Here is a 15,153-nt window from a genome sequence, read left to right on the forward strand (position 1 = left end):
GGTAGAAATGGTATGAAAAACCATGGGAGAGGATTATTGCACCAAGTGAGGTTGTATATAATGAGAAGAACAGAGAACTGAGCACTGACCCTTGAGGAACCCCTGCGGATAGATTGTGCAATTCAGATACTTTTCCCCTCCAAGATGCTCTGAAGTATCTCCCTGAGGGGTCGGACGTGAACCAAGTCCAGGCCAGGAAGAAACCTTGAGCAGAACCCGGCTCATCAGGGGCCACTGGCCGTCCAGGTTGAGAGGGACAGAAGAAGTTATTATTAGCAGTGCAGTGACAAGATGGGGACAGCTGGAGATGCAACACTGAGCTTCTAAACCAGGATTCAGGAAACCAATAAACCCAAAAATTAACGAGAATTTATTGATATATTTGCATGTAAAAAACTCCACACTATTATTGATAACAATATCAACTCCCATTGGGGAATCAAACCCCGGTCTTTCGCATGACAAGAAGAGATACTGTCCACTATAATAACAAGGAGGTTGGAGGCTGTCATGTGACCACAACGAGCCAATCACAGCTTCATAACTACAATACAGAAAATGATTATTGTTTATTATGTTCATGTGATCAGTAGTAACTTAGGTTTACGATGTACGATATTTACGAAGTTGAAATGTTTTAAGGACATGAAGTGTAGTTGTTTTTATAAATATTTTCATAAACAGAAGTTAATTTAATAAATACGAATTTATATTTATTTAGTTTATTCATTATTTATAACTTTCTGCATTCCGTCTCTATGGCAGGGACTACAGATGGATTTGCATACTTATATTTTGTCTTACAATTTCATCACAGCTTTAAAAAAGTGGTTATATTTTTAGTTTGGGGTTCACAGAGTTTGTTATGATTCATTATTTACCATTAATAATCGTCACACTGATACATCTGTTCTCAGATCTGTGTTTATGTTCATATCTGTGTTCTATCAGACTAGAGGTTGTTTACTCTGACTTCATATGATGAACTTTTTTCTTCTTGTTTGCACTTCAGATTAGAAAAGTTGCATTTTTTTGTCATATTATTTGAACTCTGTGCAATGATAATAAAGTTAAATCTAATCTAGTCACTTTTTTTTTAGTTGCATCTCAGTTTTTCCAGTTATATAAATGTGGTAATTTCCTGTTCTGAATTTTGATCTGTTTTACATGGGTCTATCTCTTTTACTTACTTACACATGTGAAATTACCTATTTTTTTGTTTTGCATTTGCGCTTTCATTTGTTCACATTCAGGCTCAGTACTGTTGATATTGTTGCTTTGTGTTCCTAAACTGTTCATGTTTTTAAATGTCTTCCTCTATAGATACTTGAACCTGGAAAGTCACAAAGAATAATTGATAAAGAAAAAATAAAATAATAATCACTTAAAATGACATAAATACTCACTAAAGAAACTCCATTTGAGGTTTCATCCAAAAAGAATCAATCCTCACAGACCTCCATGTTAAACGTCCAGCCTTAGAGCAGAAATAAACATGTTTACTGTGTGATACAACGAAACAGAAATGTAGTTTCTGTGACACGATGCCGCCTGATTTTTATTGAGAAGACAACATTTGATGAGTTTGGCAAAAACTGGTTCTACTGAGATTACTGGATTCACAGCGAGTTTTCTGCAGCTTTGATTTCCTCAAACAGTCCAAATGGGAAGTTGGTTTATGATTCTTAACTTGTCATAGTTGCTTGTGAAGCTTCCATATTCATTCTTATCTGCCCATAGCAAAGCAAAATTGGAGATGAGATCTCCTTTATGTCACATTTACATCTCCTAGATATAAATGAGCACTAATGGAGACCAAAGAGATTTTTCATTCTTCTAAAATTTCTCTCTTGAGAAATGTCTCACAGTGAGCACCATGCAAGTTCTCTTAATTCTCTTACAGCTTTCTCTTTTCCTGATCTCAACTAAGAGAAAAGTGAGACACTTTCAAATATGTCTCATTTTGATATCCTTACTTGGAAGCACTATCTTAGTTATGTCTCAGTGAGAAACAAACATAAATCTGTCTCTCACTGCTCACTATCTGAGTTCTCATACACACGTGGACAAAATTGTTGGTACCCCTCAGTTAAAGAAGGAAAAACCCACAATTCTCACTGAAATCACTTGAAACTCACAAAAGTAACAATGAATAAAAATTTATTGAAAATTAAATAATCAAAATCAGCCATCACTTTTGAATTGTTGATTAACATAATTATTTAAAAAAAACAAACTAATGAAATAGGGCTGGACAAAAATGATGGTACCCATAACTTAATATTTTGTTGCACAACCTTTTGAGGCAATCACTGCAATTAAACGATTTCTGTATTTGTCAATGAGCGTTCTGCAGCTGTCAACAGGTATTTTGGCCCACTCCTCATGAGCAAACAGCTCCAGTTGTCTCAGGTTTGATGGGTGTCTTCTCCAAATGGCATGTTTCAGCTCCTTCCACATATGTTCAATGGGATTCAGATCTGGGCTCATAGAAGGCCACTTTAGAATAGTCCAACGCTTTTCTCTCAGCCATTCTTGGGTGTTTTTGGCAGTGTGTTTTGGATCGTTGTCCTGTTGGAAGACCCATGACCTGCGACTGAGACCAAGCTTTCTGACACTAGGCAGCACATTTCTCTCCAGAATGCCTTGATAGTCTTCAGATTTCATCGTACCTTGCACACTTTCAAGACACCCTGTGCCAGATGCAGCAAAGCAGCCCCAAAACATTACTGAGCCTCCTCCATGTTTCACCGTAGGGACAGTGTTCTTTTCTTCGTATGCTTGCTTTTTGAGTCTATGAACATAGAGTTGATGTGCCTTACCAAAAAGCTCCAGTTTGGTCTCATCTGTCCAAAGGACATTCTCCCAGAAGCTTTGTGGCTTGTCAACATGCATTTTTGCAAATTCCAGTCTGGCTTTTTTATGAGTTTTTTTCAGCAGTGGTGTCCTCCTTGGTCGTCTCCCATGAAGTCCACTTTGGCTCAAACAACGACGAATGGTGCGATCTGACACTGATGTACCTTGGCCTTGGAGTTCATCTTTAATTTCTTTGGAGGTTGCTCTGGGCTCTTTGGATACAATTCCAACGATCCGTCTCTTCAATTTGTCATCAATTTTCCTCTTGCGGCCACGTCCAGGGAGGTTGGCTACTGTCCCGTGGGTCTTGAACTTCTGAATAATATGAGCCACTGTTGTCACAGGAACTTCAAGCTGTTTAGAGATGGTCTTATAGCCTTTACCTTTAAGATGTTTGTCTATAATTTTTTTTCGGATGTCCTGGGACAATTCTCTCCTTCGCTTTCTGTTGTCCATGTTCAGTGTGGTACACACCTTTTCACCAAACAGCAGGGTGACTACTTGTCTCCCTTTAAATAGGCAGACTGACTGATTATGAGTTTGGAAACACCTGTGATGTCAATTAAATGACACACCTGAGTTAATCATGTCACTCTGGTCAAATAGTTTTCAATCTTTTATAGAGGTACCATCATTTTTGTCCAGGCCTGTTTCATTTGTTTTTTTTTTTTAAATAATTATGTTAATCAACAATTCAAAAGTAATGGCTGTTTTTGATTATTTAATTTTCAATAAATTTCTATTTATTGTTACTTTTGTGAGTTTCAAGTGATTTCAGTGAGAATTGTGGGTTTTTCCTTCTTTAACTGAGGGGTACCAACAATTTTGTCCACGTGTGTATTCTCTTCCAGTTGTGTCTTTTCTAGTGTCTCAACAAAAAGAAAAATGAGAGTAGTGCAAGCTCTCAAATTAGTCTCAATACGACACATGATTTATTATACCGCAATCATATCTCAGTTAATCTCATGCCAAAATTTGAAAAAATAAGCAATCAATTCGAGCAAGTAATTTATGATATATATGGTTTATTTACATAATGCTCAACTCATAAAATTTGATGATTCTTACACAAGTAATATAACTCAATAATTACAATTTGTGCTGTTGATTTCTTAACATGTTTTCTGACAATAGTGTAGATATGTACATGAATACAGTTGATTTTTCACAGAATTCACAGCAAAGTTAGATTGTATAGAGCAGTAAAAGAGTCTTGGAAAGTGTAACGTATAGTGGAGCACATAATTTCATACTTATCATTCAAGTCATCCAGATAATACAATAGTGGAATTCATCTTGCCACCACATACTGTAGGCCCTTTGTTGCATCCAGTACCGGCTCATGTGGCAGTGTTCTCCTGCTGCTTACTCCTGACAGATAACAGGGCACACATGAATAGTTAACACATTTTTCTGGAACAGGACCCTCTTGAAAATATTGAAAGAGTCGCATTTTGCTTAAATTACATTCATTATATATATTCATTAATTTGCAAAAATAAATTTAAAAAAAAACAGATTTCTTGTGAGAAACTTTCTTGCAAGAAACTCAAACGATCAAAAAGAAGAAGGAAAAAGAGACAACCGGGGACGGCCGGTGTAGAAAATGAATGAAGTGAATGAATATTATAAACAGCAGTCAAAACCAATGCATGAGTGTGTGTGAGCAAATTAGTAAACAGACATGTATGTATTAACAATGCATATAGATATTTAAATGTATGTATGAATTTATGGATATCCGCTTGTATATAGGTGTATATAGGTGTGGGTGTTAAAGAATATATGGATATGAGTCGGTAATCAGATAGGTAAAGAGGTATTTATATTTATATGTGTAGAGAAAATAGGTAGGTGAATATGTAGATATATTTGCACAAGTCTGCATACTTTTTTATAATAAGTCAGTTGGAGTAGGTAGAACTTAAGTTAAACATGTTACAGAGATCAAGGGGTAGGACTAGATGAGTTTTACTCCTTCCTACTCCGTTTCGAGCATGTATACTGCAACTTATGAGGAATATTGTGACTTTGTTATTTGCTTTCTTATTATTTTCTCTTTCTTCTTTTGTTTGCATATATTTTTGTTGTAAATATGTTCGAAATAAAAATACAAAAACAAAACAGAACATGCAAACAAGAGGCAAGTTGACATAAACCAATTATACAAATACAGCTAATGGGATGCATATTACTTTTTTTTCCCACATCTTGATCACATTGTAGCAGTTTATGTTTACATCTCTTCCTGTGTTTGTGGTAACATGTAACCCATAGTGTTGAATGTAACTCATCAACACAGAATACACACATAATGAGAGGTTGAGGGATCTCAGGTGAATAAGTAGCTGGACAGTGTTTGGAAGGATATATATGATACAGGCTGACAGTGGCAGACAATGCCAATAATGAGTAGAATGCCACACCAACATGAGGCTGTTGCCACAGGGTGACCTATATTAAAGTATCATGGCCTTATGTTATTAACAGCCTTAATTTAAATGTGAAAGGTTCACAGTAGGGATGAAAATATATTTTCTTAATAATCAATTAATTAGTTAAATATTCTAAACATAAAACATACACACATTTCAGAACTTGCCTAAATATTGCTGATCAGTCTCCACATGAACACTGGTGGCTGCAGGGAGGGATGAATGCAGAGAGGAAAAAAGGGGATTAAATTTCATATCTGGTGCAAGTTTGCTACAACACAGCTATGCCAGGCTACTCACCAATTGCACAGTCCGTCTTGGTCGTTTTTGTGGTCTTCTTAACCAGTCCTTCTCCATCGTTTCCCAGGTTTTCGTCTGGTCATTTTGACTATCAGTACTATACAAATACAGACACAAGTTGCTGGAATATACACTGGAACGTTCTGTAAAAGTAAAACTCTTCATTATGATGAAGCATCAAGTGTTCTTTCCGTAATAGGGGATTCAATCTAGGGTGACCATATTCTGTTTCTCTGAAAAGAGGACACACTTTCAGTCCCGTCGCCCCCCCCCCCCCCCCCCCCCCCCCATTTTTAGGGGTTTTCCATGGGTCAGGGGGCTTTGTGCTTCAAACTCAGTTAAACAGATATTCTGAATTCCCCAGAAAAGAACACTATACCTGGATATACAGAAAATAGCCCAAAACACTCACAAACAGTTGCTTTATAAATAATATATTTATTAATTTAAAGCAATTCTCCTGAACTATATAATCAGTCACATACAAATATGGCATGCTCTAGTCTTTAATAGTTATTGACTCAAGTTGTGAAGGAACACATGTATTCAGATGTTTAACAAAATAAGAAATAATCATCTCTCTTAAGTCTGACACTTACACCTTAGTTAGGAAAAGTGAGGTAGAGTACCATTCTTCAAAATAACCTTCCAATTATCAATTATGTAAAAATAGAAATAATGCCTCAAAATATTAAACAAAAAGAAAAAAAGAGAGGTAACCTATTCTTCAATGTTCAGTTAGCCCATTCTTCAAAATAATGTGTCTAATGGCAAATGAAAAAAATATAGAAATAATGCCTCAAGTGAACAGTCCTTTTTTTCCTTCTTTTTCCTTTTCTTATTAGCTACAGAGAAGTCCCAGCTTTGCAGACTGTACATTCTGCCTCCCATTTGACACGACCCGGACGAAAACAGGGGTACTTTTTTCGCATTTCATCAGTGAAATGACATTTGCGTTTCGGTATTTTCTTTCGGTTCGAGTGTTCTCTCTCAGTGTGCCTACCTGCCTGTCAGCCTGCGAGGAGTGAGTGAGTGTGGAGCGTTCCGGGGTTCGGCTCAAACTCCGCCTCTCAGAGCGTGTTTCCAAAAGAACCATTCAACGTGAATGGGAACCGGCTCATTAATATTTATGTCCGTCGGATTACCAGCCAATCACGAAGCGCGTTCATCAGCCGGCTCATTAATATTTATGTCCGGCTCATTAATATTTATGGTAAGGGAAGGTGCCGTATCCGTCGGCCACGGGCTACGGGTACGGGTCCGTATCTGTAGACACTACCATGATGATAAATACACGGGTCTGTGACGCGCTCAAGCTAGGCAAGATCAAAAACCCGGACATTTGAAGGACTTTATAAACCCCGGCCGGACAGCCCGGACAGCCTCTCAAAAGAGGACATGTCCGGGCAAAAGAGGACGTATGGTCACCCTAATTCAATCTAATTTGGGCAATTTTCTGTATATCCAGGTATAGTGTTCTTTTCTCGGGAATTCAGAATATCTGTTTAACTGAGTTTGACGCACAAAGCCCCCTGACCCATGGAAAACCCCTAAAAATGGGAGGGGGGACTGAAAATTTTTCGTGCGCGAGCTGGAAGTGTGTTCTCTTTTCAGAGAAACAGAATATGGTCACCCTATGTTAAAACTTTTGTAAGAGTCTTAAGTCTATGAGATTTGTAACCATCGATATTTATAATCAATTGTGATTAATTTTATGAACAGTAGACATTTTGCCTCAGTCGACATCCATGTATGATCTAGAACAGGGATGTCAAACTCATTCCACAAAGGGCCGGTGTGGCTGCAGGTTTTTGTTCCAACTGAGCAGCATCACACCAGACCTGACTCATTTCATCAACCGATCTCAGTCTCCAGACAGGTGATTGGTCAGACTGTGTGCTGTAGATATGTTGGAACTAAATGCTGTAGCCTAGAGCACACAGTCTGACCAATCACCTGTCTGGAGACTGAGATCGGTTGATTAAATGAGTCAGGTCTGGTGTGATGCTGCTTAGTTGGAAAAAAAACCTGCAGCCACACCGGCCCTTTGTGGAATGAGTTTGACATCCCTGATCTAGAAGGTATCACAGGTAAGTGGTCGGGCCATTAAATGCTGCATTTATATCTTTGTTTCGTAACGCGGTGTCGTTAGTGTAGTTGAAAGAATCCTAACTCACGAATTAATAGAGTCCATTGAAGCACAAGACAAGAAGAAATTATGCTATTACTTACTTTTAGTCGTTATTCTTTACAGAGACGCAGCGTAGTTTCTCCTAAACGTTGTCATTCAGCTCCACCGGCCAAATGAGCGTGCTGGCAATGTTTGCTCGTTTCCCAGAGGGGGCGCTGTTGCACCTATTGCTAAATGCCGAACGCCGAAAAACAAAAAAAGGAGAAGAAGATGATTGTTTCACCAGTGGGAACACTCAAGACCGCCAAGTTGTCAAACAAAAAGAAGAGGAAGGTGTACGCACTGCAGGCCGCTGCTGCTGCACGGTGATAGTTGGAGAGGTAAGAGTCCCAAGCTTATGGCAAGCTGTTTTAACATTTAATGCCCAGACTGGATATTCGCTACAGATATCTGTAATTCAGTTCTTCCTAGTCGAAAAGAACGTTAGAGATATCAACAACTCTATTTCTCCTATCCGTAATTATCATTTCAGATATCCACAAATACATTCTTCCTAGGAGAAATGATGTCACTTTTGCCATTCATGTGTATGGGTTACGTCGTTGCGCCTATCCATAATTCAGTTGCAGATATCCGCAATATGAGTTACGGATATCTGCAACTGAATTACGGATATCAATAATTCCAGTTGCAGATATCTACAACTGAATTATGGATAGTCAAAATTCCAATTCGAGATATCTCCAACCTCTCCTCAATTACAGATATCTACATGTTTCTTTATGGATATCCATAACGCAGTTTTGACTAGGTGAAATTCGTTGTAGATATCTTAATTTAAAGTAATGCCTAGTCAAAATGACGTTGTAGATATCTCAAATGGGAATTACGGATAGGCAAAGCTTGATTGTAGATATCTAAAATTATGTTAGAGATATCTTTAATGAATTTTGATATAGATATCTAAAACTGGAGATATCTGTAATTACAATTCTGCCTAGGCAAAATGTAATTAAAGATATCTTGAATGACAGTTTTGACTAGACGAAATGACGTTGCAGATATCTGTAATGTCGTGCTATTACTCCTCCCACTTTCAGGCGGAAAGCGGTGAAATTCCGATTTGAACTTCTGACGCGGCCATGGCCTCCCGGCTGGAGAACGTCTCCCTTTTTGATAGACTTTTCAATGCAACTACCCGTGCTCGACAGGAACTGGCAGCAAGAGACACTGAAAATATTGTGGATGCAACGAGACGGCTATTTCGCCGTCAACCCCAACTCCTTCGGAGTAAGTGTTGCTAGCATAGGCTACATACCACCGAACTAGCAAAGTAGCAAAAGCGCGGCTGAATTGTGTTAATAGTTAATAGGTGTTGTACGCTGACAAACCTTTCGTGCTAGAATTATATTCTACGGAATTTAGGGCCACTCATGAGAAAAAACAGAGAGGAAGTAGGTGTTTTCATAGATTTTTTCATCAAGCACTTTGAAAAAAATGTTGAGAATAAAATCGACATATCCCACCCTTCTGCCTGCTGTTGCTGTCTTGTCGACCGTTGGTTGTTTTATTTGTTAAATATGCCAAATTGTGAATATATAGGCGATTGTTTAGACAATTGAGCAAAGCTAGCGAGCAACTACTAATGTCAGCGGTCACATGTTGCCATAGCGACAGTAAACATTAACGGTTACTCTCACCGTGTTTGTTTGTTTTTTTGAGTACGCACTGATGCGTTATGTATAGCGCCACTACGTACATTTGGTCCTGTGTTTGATTAGCTGAGCTTTCATGCCGCATACGAACCGAACCAGGATTCACTTGCAAGCAAACCGAGACCCGCGATTTCAAGCGGACCAGAGTTCGCTTTTTTTGGTCCGCATCAGAGTTCAGATTAGCTTTTACACCTGCCCAGACGAAGCGGACTATACGCTTTTGTAATATCCAGCAGAAATTAGCACTTAAGCCGACATTTAGACCCCCCCCCCCCACACACACACACACACACACACACACACTCACACACAACCACCACCGCCAATTGTGGTGCAATTATGCGTCCAGGTCAACTGATTTTACATAGAAAATTCTATGTCCAGTTGACTGGATTTCCTGATTTCTGCTGACCAAGAAATTCCCCTTTTCGTGCTTTCAGGAGGATCTGGTGGCCGAACAGAAAAATTTATCTGAAAAACAGAACTCTTCCTCCTGTCAGGGCTGGGAAATGATTTTCTACCCCCCACAAAGGAACTTGATAATTTGACTAAACTTGGATTAGGTAAATGTGAGCTCAAAACACATGAAAATTATTACAATGCAAGGGCCTATTTTCACAGCTTCACGACTTCCTGATATTGATATAACTGTTCACATTCATTTCCTGTCTTTGCTTTATTGGCCACACTGTTAATTTCAGGAAGTAGTGGAGCTGTGAAAATAGCTTATTACATCCCAGTTATATTTACAGAAAAAGTCACCACAATATCAACTTGCATTGCAACTACGAAAGTGTGACTCTGCTACTAGAAACAATTTGTACTGATGTTACATTTTTCTTTAAAGGAAAACCTATGAATGAGTCCCGGGAGGCCAGACACACAAAGTCCAACATCGAGTTGGACTGGACTTTAGCAGAGTTTCAAAATTTTATTTGCCAAAGCTACCCTCGCATAAGTCTAATTTTGGTAGGCTTTCAATTGGCCAGAGCAGGCAAAGGTCGCAGGATGAAAATTCTACATGTGAGTTCAGTGCGGGAGCTAAAAGCAGCAGTGGGCAAAAGCCGCATTTACATTGTACCTCAAGCCAATGTCTTGCAGGTAAGTCATTTCATACTCTCCATGGGTTATATCATACTACAATCAAGTAAATGTTCGGTAATGTGTATGCCTGTAAGTGAAGTTATCCCCTCTACTCTTAGGTGATATCCACACCTGCCATTTCAACAACTGCAGATGAGACTGCTCAAGTGGAAAATGTGGTTTCAGACCAGGTAAACCATGTTAAAATTATTTTACATCTGTATTCAGTGTTAATATTGTCTCATTTTAATTCGTATATTGATGTACTTGCTGTGTGATGTCTGAGCTGTTATACATAAAACCGTTAGAACATAAGCTTTGTGTGTGTACTATTTGATGGTGTATTGTGAGAATTCCCTTTTTTTATGTTCTACTTGAGGCTGTCCAAGAATGGCGAGCAGTGCGAGCCAACCAAGAGCAAGAATATAATGAAAGCTTGTTGGTGGATCAGGAGATGGTAATATTTTCAAGCATACTATGGGTATTTAAATGCCCTTTCAGTAATTAGAAGTACGTTTTAATAATTACTTTTTTGATAGGAGTTGAAGAGACTGGCTTATCAGGCCTGTGAAGCAAGTCGCCAAAAGGTTTGTGTTTTTAATGCAATTTTCTTTAACTATTTGAAGATTTTTTTTCTTAAGAGAGAAATCACTTTTCAGGCTATTGAGGCAAGACGTCAGCAGATGGCTGGATGTGATGAACCCTCAGATGGGGTATTATTGAAATTCAAATATCCCAATGGACAAATCACGATGAGGAAATTCAACTTGTCTGATCAAATTCAGGTGACTAATGTTCACCTCAAGAGTCTTCGCTTTGGTTCGGTGTAAAACTTTCATGGTGTAACACTATCTCATATCTTTTTAGATGTTGTTTGACTTTGTCGGACAAGATGATATTGCCAGTGAAATCTTTGTGGTTCAGGAGGCCACATCATCAAAATCAATCGAGAGTACTTCCTCTGGGTCAATCATGGATCACGGAATACAATCATCCGCAGTTCTATATGTGTTGTGGTTCTCTACTGAGGATGTACAGGTAAATGTTCATTGTATTTTATTTGTCTCACATTTTGGATTTTCCAAGCTCATTAATTTTTTTTTTCTATTTGTCTTAAGACATATCTTTCAGATCAACAAAATGATAGCACTCATGGCCTACACCACACATCTCTCTGTCAGTCATTGTCTGAGCCTTCCACCCAGCCGATGCCCGACGTGCCCTCTCTTCGCCTGATGCCCACCTCTCCTCAGCCAGCTATCGCTGTGCCCGCTCACGAGCCGATGCTCGATGTGCCCTCTCTTCGCCTGATGCCCACCTCTCCTCAGCCAATGCCTGCTGTGCCCACTCCCCAGCTGATGCCCACTGTGCCCTCCTCTCAGCCATCGCTTTTTGAGTCTTCCACTCAAGCACTGGTCTCTGAGCCTTCTGTTGTGCCTCTATCACCTTGGAACTCATACTCTGAAGAAATCCTTAATTTTCATGAATAACCATCACTCCCTCCTTCATCTTTCCAGGAACCAATTGTTATTGACGATGAAGATGAGACAGTTGCCCAAAATCTGTCTCCTACATCAACCGATCACATTAAAGGGGGACCTGTGGATGAGTATGTTTTTTTGTTTATCAGCTTGACTTTATATGGTTTCTGTATGTACGTGTATGTTTTCCCTTTGTATATATCCTAAAAGGCTACACTTAACTAAAATGAGCATGATCACAGTCTAAGTCTTCATATTCATATTTAGCATATGAATAAAACTCATGAAATTATTTTGGTTGCAGGATTGCTCTACAGACCATATTGAAAAAACTGGTCAGCCAAGTTGATGGAGACTTGTGTCCTACCAGCAACCAAATAAATGTGTGTCGGAATAATGTTTTAATGTGTAGCCTGCGAGCTTTCAAAAGGAGGAGTTTCAACCCTGAAGCTAAACTGGATGTAGTGTTCGTGGATGAAGATGACAATGGTGAGGGGGCGGTTGATGAAGGGGGTCCAACAAGAGAGAGTACCTAAGGCTATTGATGAGAGCCATCCACCAGTCAAACATCTTTGAGGGACATGAGAAAGACCGACAGTTGTGTCTTGATACTCAAGGTAAGTTATTACCACATGACTGTCCTGATTCAACTGACAGAATTCCAAGATGTAGATGCACCTCATATCTATATTTAACTTGACCAGGTGTCATCTTTCTTACCTTTTGTTTGTGTGGCATATATATGTCAGGGTAGAGACTGCGATTTGGTAGAATTGGAGTTTCTACCAGTAGAGATTTGTCAGGGCTAAGGTTAGACTTTTAAGGTTAGGGTCAGGGGTCAGGGCAGGGGTCAGATTTAAAGTTCCATCTCTACTGGTAGAGTTTACAATCGCAATCTCTACTGGTAGAAACTCCAATTCTACCAAATCGCAGTCTCTACCCTGACATATATATTAGAGATATATTATAAATTACATATTTATGTGTTTAATTTAAATTTCATTCAGGATAGTTTTGTTTTGTGTGTGATTGGATTTTTCTGGATGTTTTATGTTAAATAAAAAAGTGTTTTTATTATTTAAAAGTAGATGCGTATTATCCAGCTGCAGTGGCTAACTTGGCTCGCGTTTGCTACACAGTAGAGCAGTTATAAGAAAATCTTGCCTGTTTGTTGACGTTCCAAGAAGGAGAACACAAAATCAGCTTTTGTTTGTTGTTGTAGCGAATGTTAAATTTATATTATATATTTCAAAAAATAAATGTCAATCTCAAATTAAATGTGTAGCGGAGGAAGGCTCCGTTCTGTCACACGCTATATTTGTCAGTGCTTTGGTTTGTTAGTCTTTGGTTAGAATTTTTTTTTCATGATTCTTAAAGTAATTCATGACATTGTGCCTTACCTTTTCGGTGCACTGGACAACTTTTGAAAGGTGCATTAAATAGTTACACTAATATTAACCCTTTTTTAAAATATTACAATTATAGAGTATCACATCAGAATAATTATTGTCATTTTTTAATTTAAGCTTTGCAGACTTCACTGTACAAATGGGTTGGGAAAATGATAGCTGTGTGTGTCATCCACGGAGGAGTTGGGCCTCTCTTCTTCTCTGAAAGGCTGTACCAGCAAATCTGTGGGTTATCAACACCTGCAGCCACAGTGAATGAAGTTGGTGACCACACATTTAGGGAACAGTTAATCAAGGTAAGAAGTTAGAATGAGACATTATACTTGACCGTACATTCTAATGTGATATAACACTTCCAGTTGCTTTCTTTTGATTTTAAATAATATTGAAGCACTGCTTCAGTAGAATGTTCAACTGTTTATGTCAAATTAATATCGAAAAGGTATCCTAATGGGCATATTTTAGATTCTTGTCTTCTACACGTTTACTAATGTAAAACACTTTTTTCATTGTATTTCTTCTTTTTTTCCTCTTACTTTCTTTATTTTTAGATTCAGGAAGCAAAAACAGTCCAGGAGGCAAACAATGCGATTACAGAGGCAGCAGACAGTCTCAGCATTATAGGTGCATTGAGATGTGTCCAGCATGGAGGAGAAGGATTCCCTTGTCCAGTCAGCTGCAGACTTCTTTGTAAATGGAAGATTGGCGAGTGCCCTGGACCAGTAAGTAACACACTCGACTCGTTTTTTAGTCCAGGGAAATTTATCTGTGTCATCCCATTTTTTTTTTTCAAGTTTATAATGTTTTTTTTCTTTTACTAGGTTTGTTGAAGGGTTAAGAACCCTTGGCTGACTGGAGGAGCTGAAAAAGAATCCAGCTGTGTTCTACGACATGTTTGTCAGTCAGGAGAAGCCGTTACAAGCGAAGGACCGATGTACTCTGTTTTCTGTGGATTTCTCTGTGCAGGGCAGCAACAGGAGAATCAGTGAAAACACGACAATATGCTATTGGCGTGACTGGTTGATTGACGTTGAAGGTATACTATACGTATATTGTAAAAGATATAAAATGATGGACTTTATAATTACAATTAGTGGTGTTAATTTTGAAGGCTAATGAAAGTCAGACTAGTAATAGCATCTGACAGTGTCTACATAGCTTACATACTTGCCAAGCTGTTTTGGTAGAATAAAAAAAGTGCAACAACAAAGTAGTGTTTCAAATTAAAATAAATATGGGGCATTTTTTTTACTCCTCTCATTTGAATTATTGTGTTTGCCATTCATAGCTGTAGGTATTAGACAGCGTTGATATGTTAATAGGACTTTTTTCAGCACTTTCTTGTGTTACAGAAGGAGAATGCAGTCCACTCACCCTTGAGAATGTATTGGAGTTTACGTCTGGAGCCTCAACGGTGCCTCCACTGGGATTTCCACACCAGCCACAGATTCAGTTCCTTCATGAGGGCAATAGAGTGTTTCTAGAAGCAAACACATGCAGTCTTGTTCTCCGCCTGCCTTTTCACTCTTCCTATGAGGACTTCAGACAATACATGACAGAGGGAGTTTTGCAAGCTCCAAGCTTTGGACTTGCAAAATGTGTGCCTTCTGTAAAATGTAACTGAAGCACATCTTTATTTGAGCTATATTGATGTTTTAGAAGCTTTTCTATGGTATGCTGTCTTTAAGCTAGAAGTTATAGGTTCGGGAAAGACAGAATTGCATGCCTTGTTTTTAGATGGTT

At 38.6% G+C, this 15,153-nt stretch overlaps 3 protein-coding genes across 3 annotated transcripts in view; all 3 read left to right on the forward strand.

Annotated features, from left to right (window-relative positions):
- Nucleotides 1–15,153, forward strand: part of LOC110972118 (GTPase IMAP family member 8-like) — a 323,852-nt gene that overhangs the window by 83,915 nt on the left and 224,784 nt on the right. The gene's annotated exons all lie outside the window — the stretch shown is intronic.
- LOC110972346 (uncharacterized) overlaps nt 1–15,153 on the forward strand; it is a 185,039-nt gene that overhangs the window by 51,262 nt on the left and 118,624 nt on the right. The window lies entirely within an intron of this gene.
- Nucleotides 1–15,153, forward strand: part of LOC127530457 (uncharacterized) — a 105,189-nt gene that overhangs the window by 14,129 nt on the left and 75,907 nt on the right. The window lies entirely within an intron of this gene.

The sequence above is a fragment of the Acanthochromis polyacanthus genome, chromosome 17, assembly GCF_021347895.1.
Source record: "Acanthochromis polyacanthus isolate Apoly-LR-REF ecotype Palm Island chromosome 17, KAUST_Apoly_ChrSc, whole genome shotgun sequence".
Lineage (NCBI taxonomy): Eukaryota > Metazoa > Chordata > Actinopteri > Pomacentridae > Acanthochromis > Acanthochromis polyacanthus.